Genomic DNA, 22686 nt, shown 5'->3' on the forward strand with positions numbered 1-22686 from the left:
CATCATAGTCATGTGTATGAGAAATTCTTGCTGATGTACATACTGTTTGCAAGAAGGACTCATGGGCATGAAGGTACACTTCCCATATTCATATCTTTTGCCCTGATGCATATAGCAAAGATACATGTAACACTTTGCTACTCTGTCATGGTTATGCTCTCACATGCTTCTATATTCCATATTCACATGATTGCATACATGTAGGGGGAGCCTATGCTTGTTACATGTCTTTCCAAAGCTTTACTTGCTATTCTCTATATCTTTATCTAAAGCTTTGATGTATGTTGCCATCAATTACCAAAAAGGGGGAGATTGAAATCACAAGTGCTCCCTGGGTGATTTTGATAATTAATGACAACATATCTCTTGTTGGACTAATACTTTTACCTAGTATGTTTCAGACTAGTTCAACAAATTAAGTGGCATTGACTAAAGGATGTGGAACACCTTCAAGATGCTAAGGACAAAGGATTAGCTCAAGCTTCAAGATCAAGACTCTAATTTTTCTATTTTTAGTGATCCAAGATCACATCGAGTCTATAGGAAAAGCCAATACTATCAAGAGGGGATGAGGTGTTGCTTGATGATGTTCTTGCTTCATAGTGCTTAATGATATGCTCCAAAACCCTCAACTACCTTCCCACATCCACATATGACCTAAACCAAAATTCAAACTCGGCCCCACCGATTCTTTCTACCCGGCGCCACCGAGTTCAGATGTCATAGCCACTGCCACAAACCCTAGGCAAATCGGTTTCACCGATAGGGATCTCGGTCTCACCGAGATGGGATTGTAATCTCTCTGTGTTTGTCCATTACCAAAATCGGTCCCACCGAGATTGAGCAATCGGTACTACCGAGATTACAATGCAAACTTTCTGGTTAGCTTATTACCAAAATCGGTCCCACCGAGTTTGTGCAATCGGTCTCACCAAGTTTGCCTGACCAACTCTCTAGTTAGCTTATTACCAAAATCGGTCCCACGGAGTTTGTGTAATCGGTCTCACCGAGATTACGTTATGCCCTAACCCTAACCATATCGGTCCTACCGAGTTGAATCTCAGTCCCACCGAAAATCCTAACGATCACTAGGTTTGCTAAATCGGTCCGACCGAGTTTCTCAATTCGGTCTCACCGAGATTGGTAAATTGTGTGTAACGGTTAGTTTTTGTGTGGAGGCTATATATACCCCTCCACCCACTCTTCATTCGTGGAGAGAGCCATCAGAACATACCTACACTTCTAATACACATTTTCTGAGAGAGAACCACCTACTCATGTGTTGAGGCCAAGATATTCCATTCCCACCATATGAATCTTGATCTCTAGCCTTCCCCAAGTTGCTTTCCACTCAAATCTTCTTTCCCCAAAAATCCATATCCTGTGAGAGAGAGTTGAGTGTTGGGGAGACTATCATTTGAAGCACAAGAGCAAGGAGTTCATCATCAACACACCATTTGTTACTTCTTGGAGAGTGGTGTCTCCTAGATTGGCTAGGTGTCACTTGGGAGCCTCCGACAAGATTGTGGAGTTGAACCAAGGAGTTTGTAAGGGCAAGGAGATCGCCTACTTCGTGAAGATCTACCGCTAGTGAGGCAAGTCCTTCGTGGGCGATGGCCATGATGGGATAGACAAGGTTGCTCCTTCATGGACCCTTCGTGGGTGGAGCCCTACGTGGACTCGCGCAACCGTTACCCTTCGTGGGTTGAAGTCTCCATCAACGTGGATGTACGATAGCACCACCTATCGGAACCACGACAAAAACATCCGTGTCTCCAATTGCGTTTGAATTCTCCAAACCCTTCCCTTTACATTCTTGCAAGTTGCATGCTTTACTTTCCGCTACTCATATACTCTTTGCATGCTTGCTTGATATGTATTGTGTTTGTTAAACTTGTGCCAAAACTCCACTTCAACTTAAGGAAATTAAAAACTGCAACTTTTGGTACTTAGTGTCTAATCACCCCCCTCTAGACACCTCTTATCGATCCTTTCAGGGAGAGAGTCTGCCCCTTGTGCTTCCTCATCCATGGCCTCCCCCCTAGATGGGGAGAGGTTCTCCCTCTGGTCCTTGGCCTCCATGGTGATGATGGCCCCTTTCGGGATCCTCCTCCATGGCCTCCGGTGATGATGGCCCCCTCCGGCAGGGTGCCGGAGAGGGCCTAAATTGATTTTCGTGGCTACAGAGGCTTGCGGCGGCAGAACTCCCAATCTAGAATTCTTTTCAGGGGTTTATGTATTTATAGGAATTTTTGGCGTCAGTTTCACGTTAGGGGGGGAGTCCACAAGTCAACGAAAAGGGTGGAGCACCCTCTCGGGGGGGGGGGGGGGGGGGGGGGGGTAGGGCGCGCCCTCCACCCCTGTGGTTGGCTCGGGACTCTTCTGGCCCAACTCTTTTGCTTCGGGGCTTCTTCTGGTCCATAAAAAATCACCGTAAATTTTCAGGTCATTTGGACTCAGTTTGATATTCCTTTTCTGTGAAACTCAAAAACAAGGAAAAACAGAAACTGGCACTGGGCTCTAGGTTAATAGGTTAGTCTAGAATATAAATGCATATAATCCAAGATAGATAATATAGTAGCATGAATACTTCATAAATTATAGATACGTTGGAGACGTATCAGCGGCCCAGACCAACCTTGCATGTCCACGCACATGAGACCTGTTGCACCGACATACATGCAACTAGTTTTGCATAAAGGTGGCTGCGGGTGTCTATTTCTCCTACTGTAGCTGAATCAAATTTGACTGTGGCCGGTCCTTGAAGAAGGTTAAAACAGCAAACTTGACGAAACACCATTGTGGTTTGATGCGTATGTAAGAACGGTTCTTGCTAGAAATCCGTAGCAACCACATACAACTTGCAACAACAAAGTAGAGGACATCTAACTTGTTTTTGCAGGGTATGTTGTGATGTGATATGGTCAAGACATGATGCGATATACATTATTGTATGAGATGATCATGTTTTGTAAGATATTTGGCAACCGGCAGGAGCCTTATGGTTGTCTCTTTATTGTATGAAATGCAAACGCCATGTAATTGCTTTACTTTATCGCTATGAGTTGGCAATAGTTGTAGAAGCAATAGTTGGCGAGACGACCACAACACAATGATGGAGAGCAAGGTGTCGAGCCGGTGATGATGGAGATCATAACGATGCTTTGGAGATGGAGATCAAAAGCACAAGATGATGATGGCCATACCATGTCACATATTTTGATTGCACGTGATGTTTATCTTTTATGCATATTATTTTGCTTAGAACGACAGTAGCATTATAAGATGATTCCTTAACTAAATTTCAAGGTAAAATTTTTGTCCCTGAGTATGCATCGTTGCTGCAGTTCATCGTGCTGAGACACCACGAGATGATCGGGTGTGATAGACTCTACGTTCACATACAACAGGTGCAAGACAGTTTTGCACATGCGGAATACTTGGGTTAAACTTGATGAGCTTAACATTGTATAGACATGGCCTCGGAACACTGGAGACTGAAAGGTCGAACGTGAATCATATAGTAGATATGATCAATAGAGACGTTCACCATTGATGACTACCCCATCTCACATGATGATCGGACATGGGTTAGTTGATTTGGATCACATATCACTTAGATGACTTGAGGGATGTCTATTTAAGTGGGAGTTCATTAGTAATTTGATTAATTGAACTTTAATTTACCATGAACTTAACCCTGATAGTATTTTCAAATTATGTTGTAGATCAATAGCTCGTGTTGTAGCTCCCCTATGTTTTTGATATGTTCCTAGAGAAAACTAAGTTGAAAGATGATAGTAGCAATGATGAGGACCGGGTCCGTAATCTGAGGACTATATATCCTCATTGCTGCACAGAAGAATTATGTCCTTGATGCACCGCCAAGTGACAGACCTATTACAGGAGCAGACGCAGCCGTTATGAACGTTTGGCAAGCTCGATATGATGACTACTTGATAGTTTAGTGCACCATGCTTTACGGCTTAGAACCGGGACTTCAAAAATGTTTTGAACACCATAGAACATATGAGATGTTCCAAGAGCAGAAATTGGTATTTTAGACTCATGCCCGTGTTGAGAGGTAGGAGACCTCTGACAAGTAGTTTGCCTACAAGATGGAGGAGAATAACTCAGCTAGTGAGCATGTGCTCAGAATGTCCGGGCACTACAATCCCTTGAATCAAGTGGGAGTTAATCTTCCGGATAAGATAGTGATTGACAGAGTTCTCTAGTCACTATCACCAAGCTACTAGAACTTCGTGATGAACTATAATATGCAAGGGATGACGAAAACAATTCCCGAGCTCTTCGCGATGATGAAATCAATGAAGGTAGAAATCAAGAAAGAGCATCAAATGTTTATGGTTAACAAGACCACTAGTTTCAAGAAAAAGAGCAAAAGGGAAAGAAAGGGAACTTCAAGAAGAATGGCAAACATGTTGCTGCTCCCATGAAGAAACCCAAAGCTAGACCCAAGCCTGAAACTGAGTGCTTCTACTGCAAAGGAAATGGTCACTGGAAGCAAAACTACCCCAAATACTTGGCGGATAAGAAGGATCGCAAAGTGAACAAAGGTATATTTGATATACATGTTATTGATGTGTACTTTACTAGTGTTCATAGTATCCCCTGGGTATTTGATATAGGTTCAGTTGCTAAGATTAGTAACTCGAAACAGGAGTTGCAAAATGAACAGAGACTAGTTAAGGGCGAGGTGACAATATGTATTGGAAGTGATTCCAAGGTTGATAAGATCACCATCGCACACTCCCTCTACCTTCGGGATTAGTGTTGGACCTAAATAAATATTATTTGGTATTTGCATTGAGCATGAATATGATTGGATCATGTTTATTGCGATACGGTTATTCATTTAAGTCAGAGAATAATTGTTGTTCTGTTTACATGAATAAAACCTTCTATGGTCATACACCCAATGTAAATGGTTTATTGAATCTCGATCGTAGCGATACACATATTCATAATATTCATGCCAAAAGATGCAAAGTTGATAATGATAGTGCACCATATTTGTGGAAATGTTGTTTAGGTCATATTGGTGTAAAGTGCATGAAGAAATCCATGCAGATGGACTTTTGGAATCACTTGATTATGAATCATTTGATACTTGCGAACCGTGCCTCATAGGCAATATGACTAAAACTCCGTTCTCCGGAATAATGGATCAAGCTAATGACTTAGTGGGAATAATACATACCGATGTATGCGGTCCGATGAGTATTGAAGCACACAGCGGGTATCGTTATTTTCCGACCTTCACAAATGATTTGAGTAGGTATGGGTATATCTAATTAATGAAACACAAGTCTGAAACATTTGAAAAGTTCAAAGAATTTCAGAGTGAAGTGGAGAATCATCGCAACAAGAAAATAAAGTTTCTACGATCTTATCGTGGAGGCGAATATTTGAGTTACGAGTTTGGCCTTCATTTAAAACAATATGGAATTGTTTCAAAACTCATGCCACCTGGAACACCACAGCATAATGGTGTGTCCAAATGTCGTAACCATACTTTATTAGATATGGTGCGGTCTATGATGTCTCTTACCGATTTACCAGTATCATTTTGGGGTTATTGAGGGAGTCCTGGACAAAGGGGTCCTCGGCCGTCTGACCTATTGGACATAGGCCGGACTCATGGGTTGTGAAGATGCGAAGACCGAAGACTCTACCCGTGTCCGGATGGGACTCTCCTTGGCGTGGAAGGCAAGCTTGGCATCCAAATATGAAGATTCCTTTCTCTGTAACCGACCTTATGTAACCCTAGACCCCCCCCGGTGTCTATATAAACCGGAAGGCTAGGTCCGTGGACATCGATCCTCATAATCATAGTCAGACAGGCTAGACTTTTAGGGTTTAGCCATTACGATCTCGTGGTAGATCAACTCTTGTAATACTCATATTCATCAAGATCAATCAAGCAGGAAGTAGGGTATTACCTCCATAGAGAGGGCCCGAACCTGGGTAAACATTGTGTCCCCCGTCTCCCGTTACCATTGACCTTAGACGCACAGTTCGGGACCCCCTACTCGAGATCCGCTGGTTTTAACACCAACATTGGTGCTTTCATTGGGAGTTCCGCTGTGACGTCAAAAGATAGGATCGATGGCTCGCCTTGTTCTCAAGGATAAGTCACCTCCGGAGGAACACTGGCCCCTGGCCAAACCCTCCGGCTGGGCGACTTCATCATGACCGCCCGTTCGATCGTTAAGCCGATGATGACTTCTCGGGTCATCGAAAATCCCCTCCATGTTGACTCCAAGTACTCCAAGCAGATGGATCCGGCGGAGCTGTCTGCTACCTCTTGAGCATTGTGTTGGTTTTCCCGTGAAGAGGAAAGGGTGATGTAGCAAAGTAGTGTAAGTATTTCCCTTAGTTTTTGAGAACCAAGGAATCAATCCAGTAGGAGACTACACGCAAGTTCCTCGTACCCTCGTACCTACACAAACAAATAAGAACCTCGCAACCAACGCGATAAAGGGGTTGTCAATCCCTTCATGGTCACTTACGAGAGTGAGATCTGATAGATTTATAATAATAAGATAAATATTTTTGGTATTTTTATGATATAGATTGGAAGTAAAGATTGCAAAATAAACGGTGCCATAAATAGCTTGTTGACGGGAGATTAATATAAAGGAGAATAGACCCGGGGGCCATAGGTTTCACTAGTGGCTTCTCTCAAGATAGCATAAGTATTACGGTGGATGAACAAATTACTGTCGAGCAATTGATAGAAAAGTGCATAATTATGAGAATATCTAGGCATGATCATGTATATACGCATCACATCCGCGACAAGTAGACCGAAACGATTCTGCATCTACTACTATTACTCCACACATCGACTGCTATCCAGCATGCATCTAGAGTATAGGAATAAAATAAAGCAATATCATATAAACCCCATCTTTTTATCCTCGATGGCAACAATACAATACGTGCCTTGCTGCCCCTGCTGTCACTGGGAAAGGACACCGCAAGATTGAACCCAAAGCTAAGCACTTCTCCCATTGCAAGAAAGATCAATCTAGTAGGCCAAACCAAACTGATAACTCAAAGAGACTTGCAAAGATAACCAATCATGCATAAAAGATTTCAGAGAAGAATCAAATATTGTTCATAGATAAACTTGATCATAAACGCACAATTCATCGGATCTCAACAAACACACCGCAAAAATAGTTACATTAAATAGATCTCCAAGAAGATCGAGGAGAACATTGTATTGAGATCCAAAGAGAGAGAGATAGGAAGCGATCTAGCTAATAACTATGGACCCGAAGGTCTGAGGTAAACTACTCACACATCATCGGAGGGGCCATGGAGTTGATGTAGAGGCCCTCCGTGATCAATTCCCCCTCCGGCAAAGCTCCGGAAAAGGCCCCAAGATGGGATCTCTTGGGTACAGAAGGTTGCGGCGGTAGAAATTGAGTTTCGTGGTGCTCCTGGATGTTTTCGGGGTATATGAATATATATAGGAGGAAGAACTAGGCCGCTGGAGCCACGAGGGGCCCACGAGGGTGGAAGGCACGCCTAGGGGGGTAGGCGGGCCCCCCTGCCTCGTGGCCTCCTTGTTGGTTGCTTGACGTCCACTCCAAGTCCCTTGGATCATGTTTGTTCCAAAAATAACTCTCCTGAAGGTTTTATTCCGTTTGGATTCCTTTGATATTCCTTTTCTACGAAACACTGAAATAGGCAAAAAAAACCCAGCAATTTGCACCGGGCCTTGGGTCAGTAGGTTAGTCCCAAAAATAATATAAAAGTGTATAAATAAGCCCATTAACATCCAAAACAGATAATATAATAGCTTGTAACAATAAAAAATTATAGATACATTGGAGACGTATCAGGCATCCCCAAAGCTTAATTCCTGCTCGTCCTCGAGTAGGTAAATGACAAAAACAGAATTTTTGATGTGGAATGCTACCTAGCATAATTCTTAATGTAATTTTCTTTATTGTGGCATGAATATTCAGATATGAGAGATTCAAGACAAAAGTTTAATATTTACATAAAAATAATAGTACTTCAAGCATATTAACTAAGCAATCATGTCTTCTCAAAATAACATGGCAAAAGAATTCATCCCTACAAAATCATATAGTTTGGTCATGCTTCATTTTCGTCACACAAGAATGCTCTCATCTTGCACAACCCCGATGACAAGCCAAGCAATTGTTTCATACTTTAGTAATCTCAAACTTTTTTCAACTTTCACCCAATACATGAGCGTGAGCCATGGATGTAGCACTATGGGTGGAATAGAATATTGATAGGGGGTTATGTGGAGAAGACAAAAAGGAGAAAGTCTCACATCGACGAGGCTAATCAACGGGATAGGGAGATGCCCACCAATTGATGTCAATGCAAGGAGTAGGGATTGCCATGCAATGGATGCACTAGAGCTATAAATGTATGAAAGCTCAACAAAAGAAACTAAGTGGGTGTGCATCCAACTTGCTTGCTCACGAAGACCTAGGTTATTTGAGGAAGCCCATTGTTGGAATATACAAGCCAAGTTCTATAATGAAAAATTCCCACTAGTATATGAAAGTGACAAAACAAGAGACTCTCTATCATAAAGATCATGGTGCTACTTTGAAGCACAAGTGTGGAAAAAAGGATAGTAGCATTGTCCCCCTTTTTTTGGGCCTTTCTTTTTTTATTTGGCCTTTTTTTGGGACAATGCTCTATTAATGATGATCATCACACTTCTATCTATTTACAACTCAATGATTACAACTCGATACTAGAACAAAATATGAATCTATATTAATGCCCCCGACCGCCACTCATAAGGAAGACAATCAAATAACACCTCATGTTTCAAATTTGTTACACAACGGTTACCATACGTGCATGCTACGGGACTTGCAATCTTCAACACAAGTATTTCTAAAATTCACAATTACTCGACTAGCACACTCTAATATCACCACCTTTATATCTCAAAACAATTATCAAGTATCAAACTTCTCATAGTATTCAATGCACTTTCTATGAGAGTTTTTATTATACCCATCTTGGATGCCTATCATATTAGGACTAGTTTCATAACCAAAGCAAATTACCATGATGTTCTAAGGTACTCTCAAAATTATATAAGTGAAGCATGAGAGATCAATAATTTCTATAAAATAAAACCACCACCGTGCTCTAAAAGATATAAGTGAAGCACTAGAGAAAAATTATCTAGCTCAAAAGATATAAGTGAAGCACATAGAGTATTCTAATAAATTCTAATTCATGTGTGTCTCTCCCAAAAGGTGTGTACAGCAAGGATGATTGTGGTAAACCAAAAAAGCAAATACTCAAATCATACAAGATGCTCCAAGCAAAACACATATCATGCGCTGAATAAAAATATAGCCTCAAGTAAAGTTATCGATAGAAGAAGACGAAAGAGGGGATGCCTTCCGGGGCATCCCCAAGCTCAGGCTTTTGGTTGTCCTTGAATTTTACCTTGAGGTGCCATGGGCATCCCCAAGCTTAGGATCTTGCCACTCCTTGTTCCATAATCCATCAATCTTTACCCAAAACTTGAAAACTTCACAACACAAAACTTAAACAGAAAATCTCATGAGCTCCATTAGTATAAGAAAACAAACCACCACTTAAGGTACTGTAATGAACTCATTATTTATTTATTTTGGTGTTAAACCTACTGTATTCCAACTTCTCAATGGTTCATAACCTCCGATACTAGCCATAAATTCATCAAAATAAGCAAACTGTCGGATTTCGGGTTCCGGCAGACCCTTGAGGTTCGAACACTGGGGTGCGCGCAGAGATTTCGCCTCCTACCTACCTGCACCCCTCCGCCTCGCTAAGATCTAAGCTATGGAAAGAACAACACAAGAGACACATGGTTTATACTGGTTCGGGCCACCGTTGTGGTGTAATACCCTACTCCAGTGTGTGGTGTGGTGGATTGCCTCTTGGGCTGATGATGAGGAACAATACAAGGAAGAACAGCCTTGCGAGGGTCTGTTCTAGGCTGGGGCGATGAACTGCTGGGAGGAGTTCAGTCACCCTTCTCTCTCTCCCTCTCTCTCTCTCTCTGATTGTTGATCTCCCTGAACCTCTCTCTCCCTCTCTTCTCTTAACCTCTCTCTCAACCTCTGTGGGTGGCTGGTCCTATTTATAGAGGCCCTGGTCCTCTTCCCAAATATCGAGCGGGAAGGGAGCCAACAATGGCGGGCTAATTTGAAGGCCGCAGGCAGGCAAGTCTGGGGACCCCCGTTCCCAAAATGCTGACAGTAGCCCCTGGGCCCGAGGCGCGCCCGGACTTGGCCGTGCAGGGAGGCGGAAGGGCAAGAGCGTAGCACCGCGGGCCCTAACAGCCTGCGGCCTTAGGCGCCGCATGGCGGTTGATTGGATGTGGGCGTCTCCACTTCCCCATGGCGCCTCGGCAACTGCACGGATTGGACAAGTCCCTGCATGCAAAGTGGGTCATGATTACCTGCAATCATGGAGGTCGACGGTTGGCCTTCGCCGGCCATAAGTATGGAACGGCGCGCGCCCTTCCAGTTCATCCCTCCTCGCTTCTCCTTCTTCCCGATCCTTGCTCCGTTCTGCTGCGATGGCTCCGATCCGCCGGTTCTCGATGGTAGAGAGGGGAAAGGCTCCCCAAGAGGAACTAGACCCGCTCCCGCCGAAGAAACGGCTCGTCCTCCGTGGCCCGGATGAGGGGGCCCATCAGGTGGTGTCGAGGCCTTGGTGCGAGCGGGCACCGCCGGGGTTCCCGCTTCCCTTGTACGCCCACAACGAGGGCCCTGAAGGAGCTGATGCTGATCGCCACGGGTGGCGCCGCCGTCGCGCGCCGACGGGTCACGAAGGTGTGGGTCGTCCCCCCTGGGGTCCACACCGAGGGCTCCTCCCGAGAGTTCGTGTTCCACGTCGCCATGCCTCCTCAGTCTTGGATTCGCCTTCCTCCCTTCTTCGCCTCCATCGTCCCGCAGGGAGAGCCCCTAGAGCTTTGGCTGCAGCATGCCGGCTGCAGCACCCTCGCGACCGGGGCAGAGGTCGCGGTCGTTGCCCCGGGCGAGGTCTTCATGACTCGAGGCTGGAGCGAAATCGCCCGGGTTTGAAGGACAAGAGGCGCCTTCGCGATCCACTTGGAGTACGACGGTGCTTCGGTGATGTTCTTCAAGGTCTTCGATGCGAACGGACGCCGGCTGGAGTGCTGCCCCGGGAGAGGTGGCTGGGACCCTGCTGTGGCGAGGACTGGGCCCGCCGACCGCTCCCTTGGCGGCTCCTCAGGCGGCGGAGGCGTCGGAGGTTCCAGCGACTCCAGCGAGCTCTTCGCGACTCCGAAGACGAGAGACGACAGCTACGAGCCCCCGAGCCGGCACCGCTCCTAGAGCAGGGCGGGCTTGTCAGGCCGCCGCCGACTCTAATCTGGATGGGGTTGGCGCCGGTGCTTGACGGCCCACTATTGATGATGGCGTATTCTGCAGGGGAGCGCGTAGTTAGTGTCCCTTTAGGATCTGTTCCCTGCGAGGAATCAAAGACGCGTCCCGTGGGGGCTTGTAAGGTGCCCGTGACCCTGTTTTGTTAATATAACCCTTGTCGTAGAATTGTGCGAGTTGCTCATTCCGTCTTAGCTCAGTCCTCCCTTTCGAACCTCACGAGGGCTTGGTGCTCTGCGCCGACAGGTCCCAGTCCCAAGGCGGCTTCAGCCGTCACTGGTATGCCAGGTCGCGATGCCGTGGTCAAGGCCCGGAGGTGAGCGACCCGGAGTCCGGTAAGAGGCCCTGAGTCGCGATGCTCAGGAGGTCCCCTTTGGCGCTCAAGCAGCCGTCGTTTGGTGAGAAAGGGGAGCGGCATCGCTAACACGGGATTGCATTAGGTGCGGGGGTGGTGCCACGGTAGCTGGAGCTTCCGGGTGGTGACTTATCTCGAGAATCAGGGGTCGCTCTCTGGTGTGTCACCGGGTCCGTGCATCGGCAGGTGTGAGGTTGCTCGGCGAGGTCCTTGCGTGTACCTCCCCTCTCGCCTTTGCTCCCCTTTCTGCTCTACGTCCTCGGGTCCCGGCCCTCGAGCGAGTCTCAGCCGTCGCTGGTATGCCAGGTCGCGATGCCGTGGACAAGGCTAGAGGGTGAGGTCTGGAGAGCCAGTAGGAGCCCTGAGTCGCGATGCTCAGGCACCCCTCCTTTAATGTGCAAGCGGTTCGCGCGGATGAGAGTGAAGGAGACACCGCAAGGGCCTCGCCTGATGCAGCTCCTTTAAGAGATACTATAGACTCATCAGAAAAAGAACGAGGGGTTGCCACGACAATTGACAGTCAGCTGTTGGTTGCTTCCGAGGGGTAATGTGGCACTGAAGGCTTGACGAGGTGGCGCCATGCAGGGCTGCCGCGGCCAGAGCTCAGCCATCCAGGTTTGTCGGCGTTGCAGGGACGGACCCATGCGCAAGCGTCATGCCGTTTGGGAGCAGTTCCGTCAGTTGGCGTCAGTTGAGCGGGCAGCTAGGTCAAACACATTAGCCGCGAAGGAGTGGATTCATTCAAATAGATGCTGGGAAGGCGGACATCACTGGGTCTGGCCTGAGTGACTTGGGGATCATGCAGCCCGAGGGGCGCCCCCAACAAGGTAAGCTAACAACATGAAATAAAAGGGATACATGCCGCAGGGACGGACCCACGCGGCCGGGGAATAATGCAGCCCTGGGGGGCGCTCCCAGCTGGAAGTGAAACTTGAAAGATGTCACCTGATGACGTTGAGGTCGAAGGGGTGTTGGTGTAGCAGACTCGGTGGGCTGCGGGAGCCGATCCTCACAAGCCCCCAGGCCTAGGGGCCTCGGGAGGCTCCGGAGGTGCTGGCGGCTCCCCGCGGACCATCTCCATCTCCTCCAGGGCCGCAGAATGCCTGGCCTCTTGTGCCTCCATGATGCCCCTCATGAGGCGCTGGTACATGGCAGCCACGTTCGGCAAGCCGTAAGGCATGCGAACGTAGCTATGGGATGGACCTCCGTAGCGCCCCACTCGCGAGGGCCAGAGGCGCTCCAAAGAGGCGACTCAGTTGAGCCCTGGTATGTCGATGCAGACGCGCAGCCCACCATCCTCGCCTGGATGGGGAGCCACTGCTGGTAGACGGCGGCTGCCTTTCATGACCCTTGACTCCTGTAGCTCCTGAATGGCCTTGCTGATGAACTCCTGAGGGTCTGGCTCTCCTTGCCTTACTCCTTCTTGAGGGAAACGTGCTTCGAAACACGCCTCCATGTGGTGCCCAAGTGCCTCCCTCGTGACCCTAGCTAGGTCGGTGGCCCTCCAGGGGAGGGCCCCCGAGCCCTGCCTGAGGAGGGCGCCGGGCGCGCTTTCCTATGCGATGGAAGAATGTTCCCCCTGGGCAGGCACGGGCCCAGAGGGGCCTGCCTCCTGAGGGGCCGGGCCGGACAATGTCTTCTTCTTGGGGGCGGTCTCGGGAAGCCTCCTGCTTCCGCGATCCGGGTCTTCCAGTGTCGCGGCCTGAAAGGCTCATTCCAGGGAACACACCGCGTCCTTCTCTTCACAGGGCACCGTGATGACTCCGCCACTTCCTGGCATCTTGAGGATGTTGTAGCCGTGGTGAGTTACGGCCATGAACTTGGCCAGCGCTGGGTACCCAAGGATGGCGTTGTACGGCAGGCGAATGTGAGCGACGTCGAAGTCGATGAGCTCGGTGTGGTAGTTGTCGCGTGCCCCGAAGGTGACAGGGAGGCGGACCTGCCCAATCGGGACCGTGGAGCCGTCGGTGATTCCGGTGAAGGGCTTGGTTGGCTGAAGCTGGCTGTAGGGCACTTGGAGATTGTTGACTGTTTCCACGGACAGGACATTGAGCCCTGCCCCGCCATCGATGAGGGTCCTGGTGACCACCACGTTGCTGATGATTGGGGAACAAAGCATTGGGAGGACTCCGGCTGCAGTCGCACACTTGAGCTGATCTGCTGAGCTGAACGTGATGGCGCACGCCACCCACCTGAGAGGGCGCGTGGCTTCAAGCCTGGGGAGGACTGCATTCACTTCGCGAGCGAACTGCTTGAAGATGCATTGAGAGGCTGGGGCTTGAGCCCCGCCTAGAATGTAGGCGATCGCGCGCGGCTCCTGGAAGCCCCCAGCCCCCTCGTCCTGGTGGCGGTCCTCGTTTCTCCTTGGCTGCGGCGGCAGCGGAGGGAGGCCTGCATTGCCTTGCGGGCGATCCTCGCGAGGCTGATCCCTCCAGTCTCCCTCGCGAGGCGGGTCTTGCCAGCGATCCTCGCGAGGTTGATCGCGCCACCCTTGGCGTGGGCCATGGTCTTCCCAGCGTCCTGCGTTCCTTCCTCCTCCTTGACCGTAGCCCCGGTCACAGCGGTCGGGGCGACGGCTGATCCTTCCTTCCCGTACGGCTCGGAGCTCTTGACATTCGTTGGTGTTGTGGGTGTGGAGGTCGTGGTACACACAGTACCGGCTGCCCTTGGAAGGTTCGGGCTGATCTCTGCCCCGCTTGGTGTCTGGTTCTGCCGCGAGCACGGCAGCTCCCTTGCGCTTCACATCCTTGGCCTTGGGCTTCTTCTCTTCTGGGTCTGCGGCAGGCGGCTCGAGGAGGGAGAGATGCCCTTCCTCAGCCCTGGCGCACTTGGTTGCCAAGTTGAACAGCTCCAAGGAAGTGCACAAGTCTTCATGCATCGCCAGCTCCTCCTTCATCTTGACATCACGCACACTGTCGGAGAAGGCTGAGATGATGTCCTCCTCAGTCACCTTGGGAATCTTGAGGCGTGTGTTGTTGAAGCGCTGGATGTACTTCTGCAGGGTCTCCCCGGGTTGTTGCTTGATGCGGCGCATGTCGCTCACGGTGGGTGGCCGGTCGCGAGTACCTTGGAAGTTGGCAATGAAGCGGGTGTGCATCTCGTCCCAGGAGGAGATCGTGCCTGGAGCCAGGTTCAGGAGCCAGGTGCGGGCCCCGTCCTTGAGCGCCATGGGAAAACAGTTCACCATGACCTTCTCGTCTCCGTTGGCAGCTTCGATGCCTAGCTCGTAGAGCTGGAGGAACTCCGCAGGGTCAGCCGTGTCGTCGTAACGAGGAGGCAGGTCTGGCTTGAACTTGCCGGGCCGCGCAACGCTGCGTAGCTCGGTGGTGAAGGCATGGCAGCCTGCTGTGGCCACGGGAGGCCTTGGGTGATGGAGAGCTTGGTCTTGCATGTCCCCACGCACTGCAGCTGGGAGCAGCGCGGGGTCTTGACGTGCTAGAGCAGGAGCATGGTCGTGACGTGCTGGAGCAGGGAGTGCCCGGGCAGCTTCTTGCGGGCGAGGGACTTCCTGGCAGCTCTGCTCTTGCTGCGCTGGCACCTGACGGAGCGGGTTCCGCCCAGGGGACACGCGCATTGGAGCCATGGCGCCTTCGTGAGGAGGAGGCGGCCGGGGCACCGCCGGAGCTTCGTCGCCCGCGCGGGGCGGGGTGCGGTGCAGTGGAACGGACGGCGCAGGAGAGCCCCCTGCGGCGCGGACGAGCTCGGCGACGCGGTCGAGCCATTCTTCGTAGACGTCATCGACGGGACGGTAGCGCAGGAGCTCGTTTGCTGCGATGAGCGCAGCTCGAGCCTCCATGGGTGCGCAGAGCGCGCGGGACGAAGAACCAGCTGGGGTGAGCGAGGGAGTTGCGGTGCGGCCGTCTTGCCGCACGGATGGATGCTGAGACGATGCTTGCTGCTCGTCCCCCGCCGGGCCGGTGGCGGCGTTGACGGCAGGTGACGGGGAACGGCGAGGACGCACGCCGACAGGAGCCGTCTGGACGACGCGGCAAGCGAGAGCGGCCCGGCACTCGGCACGGGCCCGACGAGCGTCAGACATGGGCACGATGGTCGGAGGAGAACGGGGCGGTGGAAGACGAATTCCGGCGCACCCCTACCTGGCGCGCCAAATGTCGGATTTCGGGTTCCGGCAGACCCTTGAGGTTCGAACACTGGGGTGCGCGCGGAGATTTCACCTCCTACCTACCTGCACCCCTCCGCCTCGCTAAGATCTAAGCTATGGAAAGAACAACACAAGAGACACATGGTTTATACTGGTTCGGGCCACCGTTGTGGTGTAATACCCTACTCCAGTGTGTGGTGTGATGGATTGCCTCTTGGGCTGTTGATGAGGAACAATACAAGGAAGAACAGCCTTGCGAGGGTCTGTTCTAGGCTGGGGCGATGAACTGCTGGGAGGAGTTCAGTCACCCTTCTGTCTCTCCCTCTCTCTCTCTCTCTGATTGTTGATCTCCCTGAACCTCTCTCTCCCTCTCTTCTCTTAACCTCTCTCTCAACCTCTGTGGGTGGCTGGTCCTATTTATAGAGGCCCTGGTCCTCTTCCCAAATATCGAGCGGGAAGGGAGCCAACAATGGCGGGCTAATTTGAAGGGGGACAGCTAGTACTAGCTATCTTGACAAAAGTAGTCTTCGCCTGCACAAAGCTCTGGTGGTGACGCCGTCTTGGGCTCCACAATGACCTCCATCTTGCAGTCATCCTGGTCTTGGTCTTGTTGCACTGAAATGGCAACCTTTGCCTGATGCCTCGGTACTCCGTGGCTGCGCTTGCTCCCTTTGCACCAAAGAGGAAAGGAGGACACTACGCGGGCTGGCACCCTCCTGGCGCCTTTGGTCGTCATGGCTTGCATCACGGGCACCTCGTGAGGTACCCCGCCTTGATCTCTCCGCCTCCTCGCGAGCCAGCCTGGTGAGGCCGTGCCTGAGGAAGCTCCGTGTCGTCTGCCCCGCGAGGCTTGGCCCCTCGCGAGGGTCTTGGGTCTGTGTTGATGAAGATGGGCCGTGCTGGGCCCCCCTTTGAGCCACGCCGCAGGCCGCAGGCAGGCAAGTCTGGGGACCCCCGTTCCCAGAACACCGACACAAACAACACACGAAAAACAGAATCTGTCAAAGACAGAACAGTCTGTAGTAATATGTAGGTTTCGAATACTTATGTAACCCCAAAAATTCTAAAATAACTTTCTGGATGTGAGGAATTTATCTGTTAATCATCTTCAAAAAGAATCAACTTAATCTCACTCTCCAGTAAAAAATGGCAGCAAATCTCGTGAGCACTAAAGTTTCTGTTTTTTATAGCAAGATCGCAAAGACTTTCCCCAAGTCTTCCCAAAGGTTCTACTTGGCACAAACACTAATTAAAAGCATAAAACCACATCTAAATAGAGGCTATATGAATTATTTATTACTAAACAAAACCAAAAATCAAGAAACAAAAATAAATTTGCGTTGCCTCCCAACAAGCGCTATCGTTTTACGCCCCTAGCTAGGCATAAAGCAAGAATATATCTAGGTGTTATCATCTTTGGTTTTAATTTTTTAGTGGAGTCATGCTCGAATCCGGGAGATTCTTTACGTTTCCCTTCATATTCGAATTTTTATATCTAAAGAATCCAACCGCTTATTGCAAAGGGTAACCAACATATTCATGCGGTGAAGGTTTCCATTAACACTCTTAAGAGGTTCTAGAGACTTTTGTAAGATTTTCGTTACTTCGCAAATCTTTTCAAAAACTTGTGTCTCTTCCTGGGTATGATGCGACCCCTTTTGTTGAGGTAGTGCTCCCACTATTCCCTCTATGATTTCATGAGCAATACTAGGATCAATTCCGATAAAATTCCCTTTGGCAACGCAATCCAAGAGTTGTCTATGTGACATATTTAGCCCAACATAAAAATTGCGAAGTAAAATTCTAATATTCACCTCTAGTGTGCAATTACGATAAGATTCCATCATCCTAAACCAAGCATCTTTTAAATTATCTCCTTGTCTTTGTTTGAAGTGAAGAACTTCAAATTCGGGAGACAAAGGGGCAGACAAGGGACTAGCCATGACGAAACATGGCGACGCAAGAAGCAAGCGAAAAAATACGAACAAAAAAGAGAAGGGGAACGAAAAAAGAGGGCGAATAAAACGACAAGGGTGAAGTGGGGGAGAGGAAAACGAGAGGCAAATGGAAAATAATGTAACGCGAGGGATAAGAGTTTGTGATGGGTACTTGGTATGTCTTGACTTGTGGTAGATCTCCCCGGCAACGGTGCCAGAAATCCTTCTTGCTACCTCTTGAGCACTGCGTTGGTTTTCCCTTGAAGAGGAAAGGGTGATGCAGCAAAGTAGCGTAAGTATTTCCCTCAGTTTTTGAGAACTAGGGTATCAATCCAGTAGGAGAATATACGCAAGTCCCTCGTACCGACACAAACAAATAAGAACCTCGCAACCAACGCGATAAAGGGGTTGTCAATCCCTTCACGGTCATTATACGAGTGAGATCTGATAGAGATAATAATAATAAGATAAATATTTTTGGTATTTTTATGATATAGATTGGAAGTAAAGATTGCAAAATAAACGGTGGCAGAAATAGCTTGTTGACGGGAGATTAATATAAAGGAGAATAGACCCGGGGGCCATAGGTTTCACTAGTGGCTTCTCTCAAGATAGCATAAGTATTATGGTGGGTGAACAAATTACTGTCGAGCAATTGATAGAAAAGTGCATAATTATGAGAATATCTAGGCATAATCATGTATATAGGCATCACGTCTTCAATAAGTAGATGATGACCCACAAGTATAGGGGGATCTATCATAGTCCTTTCGATAAGTAAGAGTGTCGAACACAACGAGGAGCAGAAGGAAATGATAAGCGGTTTTCAGCAAGGTATTCTCTGCAAGTACTGAAATAAGTGGTAACAAATAGTTTTGTGATAAGGTAAATTGTAACGAGCAACGAGTAACAAAAGTAAATAAAGTGCAGCAAGGTGGCCCAATCCTTTTTGTAGCAAAGGACAAGCCGGAACAAACTCTTATAATAGGAAAAGCGCTCCCGAGGACACATGGGAATATCGTCAAGCTAGTTTTCATCACGTTCATATGATTCGCGTTCGGTACTTTGATAATTTGATATGTGGGTGGACCGGTGCTTGGGTGCTGTTATTACTTGAACAAGCATCCCACTTATGATTAACCTCTATTGCAAGCATCCGCAACTACAACAAAAGTATTAAGGTAAACCTAACCATAGCATGAAACATGTGGATCCAAATCAGCCCCTTACGAAGCAACGCATAAACTAGGGTTTAAGCTTCGGTCACTCTAGCAACCCATCATCTACTTATTACTTCCCAATGCCTTCCTCTAGGCCCAAATAATGGTGTGAAGTGTTATGTAGTCGACGTTCACATAACACCACTAGAGGCTAGACAACATACATCTTATCAAAATATCAAACGAATACCAAATTCACATGACTACTAATAGCAAGACTTCTCCCTTGTCCTCAGGAACAAACGTAATTACTCACAAAGCATATTCATGTTCATAATCAGAGGGGTAATAATATGCATATAGGATCTGAACATATGATCTTCCACCAATAAACCCAACTAGCATCAACTACAAGGAGTAATCAACACTACTAGCAACCTACTAGCACCAATCCCGGACTTTGAGACAAGAATTGGATACAAGAGATGAACTAGGGTTTGGAGATGAGATGGTGCTGGTGAAGATGTTGATGGAGATTGCCCTCTCCCGATGAGAGGAGCATTGGTGATGATTTCCCCCTCCCGGAGGGAAGTATCCCCGGCAGAACAGCTCTGCCGGAGCTCTAGATTGGTTCCGCCAAGGTTCCGCCTCGTGGCGGCGGAGTCTCGTCTCGAAAAATTCCTTTGATTTTGTTTCTCATCGAAAGACTTCATATAGGAGAAGATGGACGTCGGAGAGCCACCAGGGGGCCCACGAGGTAGGGGGCGCGCCCAAGGGGGGGCGCCCCCACCCTCGTGAGAAGGGTGTGGGCCCCCTGGCCTTCATCTTTGGCGAAGATTTTTCTTTATTTATTTTAAAATGTTCCGTGAAGTTTCAGGACTTTTGGAGTTGCGCAGAATAGGTCTCTAATATTTGCTCCTTTTCCAGCCCAGAATTCCAGCTGCCGGCATTCTCCCTCCTTATGTAAACCTTGTAAAATAAGAGAGAATGTCCATAAGTGTTGTGACATAAATTGAAATAACAGTCCATAATGCAATAAATATCGATATAAAAGCATGATGCAAAATGGACGTATCAACTCCCCCAAGCTTAGACCTCGCTTGTCCTCAAGCGAAAAGCCGATAACAATAAATATGTCCTCATGTTTAGAGGTAGAGGCGTCGATAAAAATAAAATACGGACATGAGGGCATCATGATTATTCTCATAGCGGCAACATATATAGATTTTTTCATATGATTACCTATGTTCAAGTGATGATCTATTCACAATGGAAAAGTATAAATCATAAACCTTATTGGGCTCCGACAAACTATAATCTCAGTCATTGAAGCAATTGCAATTTATCATAACATCGGAAAGAGTCTATGTCAGAGCTAAAAAGCAAGTCCACATACTCAACTATCATTTAATCCTTCATAATTGCTAACACTCATGCAATAATTGTGGTTATGAAGTTTTAATCAGACACAGAGAAAGATAGGGGCTTATAGTTTTGCCCCGCAACCTTTTACCTCAAGGGCAATGTCAACAATAATGGTTCATGCTCCCCTACATCCAATTAGATATATATATCATGTTCTTTCCAACATGCTGAGCTTGCCAAAGGATAAAATGAAAAAGAAAAGGTGAAGATCACCATGACTCTTGCATAAGGTAGAAGATAATAATATAAGATAGGCCCTTCGCAGAGGGAAGCAGAGGTTGCCATGCGCTTTTATGGTTGGATGCATAAAATCTCAATGCGAAAGAACGTCACTTTATATTGCCCCTTGTGATATGAACCTTTATTATGCAGTCCGTCGCTTTTATTACTTCCACATCACAAGATCGTATAAAGCTTATTTCTCCCACACCAATCAATCATACATATTTAGAGCAATTTTTATTGCTTTGCACCGATGACAACTTACTTGAAGGATCTTACTCAATCCATAGGTAGATATGGTGGACTCTCATGGCAAAACTGGTTTAAGGGTATTTGGAAGCACAAGTAGTATTTCTACTTGGTGCTGAGAATTTGGCTAGCATGAGGGGGAAAGGCAAGCTCAACAAGTTAGAGGATCCATGACAACATACTTTATCTCAGATATAAGAAAGACATAACTCATTATGTTGTCTTCCTTGTCCAACATCAACTCTTTTAGCATGTCATATTTTAATGAGTGCTCCCAATCATAAAAGATGTCAATGATAATATATCTATATGTGAAAACCTTTCTTTCTTTATTACTTCCTATTAATTGCAACAATGACCAAAGCTATGTCTGCCAACTCCCAAAAACTTTTAATCATCATACTCTTTCTATGTGAAGTCATTACTCTCAATAAGATCAATATGAACTTTTTGTTTCTTTTTATTCTTTTTCTCTTTTCTTTTATTCACCCAAGATCATGGCAAAATAATCAAGCCCTTGACTCAAAAATAATCTTTATTATATATAGCTCATGGACTCGATTACATAGAGAGATCAAAAAGCAAAACTCAAAACTATATCATGCCATAAACTTTATTCTACTAGATCAAGATACTACTATTAGGATCGAACTAAGAAAAACGGTAAAGATAGGAGTTGTGATTGTGATACGATACCGGGGCACCTCCCCCAAGCTTGGCAGTTGCCAAGGGGAGTGCCCATGCCCATGTAATTATATCTCCTTCTTTGTTGGTGAAGAAGGTGGTGGTGATGGATAATCACACATCGAGCGTAAGAGGTCCTCCAGCTTGCGAATAATGCCCTTGAGTGCGACGATATGCTCCTTCAACAAAATATTTTCTTGTGTGAGATACTTGTTTTGTATACGAGCTAACTCAATCATCTTGAAAGCTTCAATCGCAGTTGGGGTAAAAAGGTTATGATCAAGTGGAAGGATGTCTTTTGCTGCCGGAGCTTGATCCTCCGTGGCCTTCTTCATCCTTTCATCCTTGTTGACCCTCGTGGGTTCTTCCCTCTTCAGATCTATCTTCATTAGCCAGGCATCGTTGTCACCATTGTTGGAGGAGGGAGACGACATGATGCCTAGCCTGGAAAACCCTGACAGAAAATAGCTCGAAACAAGAACAGTGGAGGTTTGCGTGATACGGGAGTCAAAACCTTCGGGAGAATATATAATGAATTTTTACCGACCAAAATACGTATCGTGCAAGAAAACGGAGTCCGGAAGGCACACAAGGTGCTCACGAGGTAGGGGGCGTGCCCAGGGGGTAGGGCGCACCCACCACCCTCATGGGGCCCTCGTGTCCTTCCCGGACTGCTACTTATTTTTCTATTTTTCTAAATATTCCAAAACGGAGCAATATTGCCTTAAAAATTGTTTTGGAGTCGGTTTACTTACTGAACCACATACCTATTCCTTTTTGGGGTCTGAAACGTTCCGGAAAGTGTCCCTTATGTATTCCTCCGGGGTTATGGTTTCAATAATATTGGTTTCAACATTTATGGGATTACCTGAGATATAATGTTTGATTCTTTGACCGTTTACCACCTTCGGATTTGTGCCCTCGAAGTTGTTGATTTTCATGGCACTGGAACGATAGACTTCTTTGATAACATAGGGGCCTTCCCATTTAGAGAGAAGTTTTCCTGCAAAAAACCTTAAACGAGAGTTGTATAGCAATACATAATCACCTACATTAAACTCACGCTTTTGTATCCTTTTGTCATGCCATATTTTAACTTTTTCTTTAAACAACT

Source organism: Triticum urartu, chromosome 4, assembly GCF_003073215.2.
Source record: "Triticum urartu cultivar G1812 chromosome 4, Tu2.1, whole genome shotgun sequence".
In the NCBI taxonomy this organism is placed as follows: domain Eukaryota; kingdom Viridiplantae; phylum Streptophyta; class Magnoliopsida; order Poales; family Poaceae; genus Triticum; species Triticum urartu.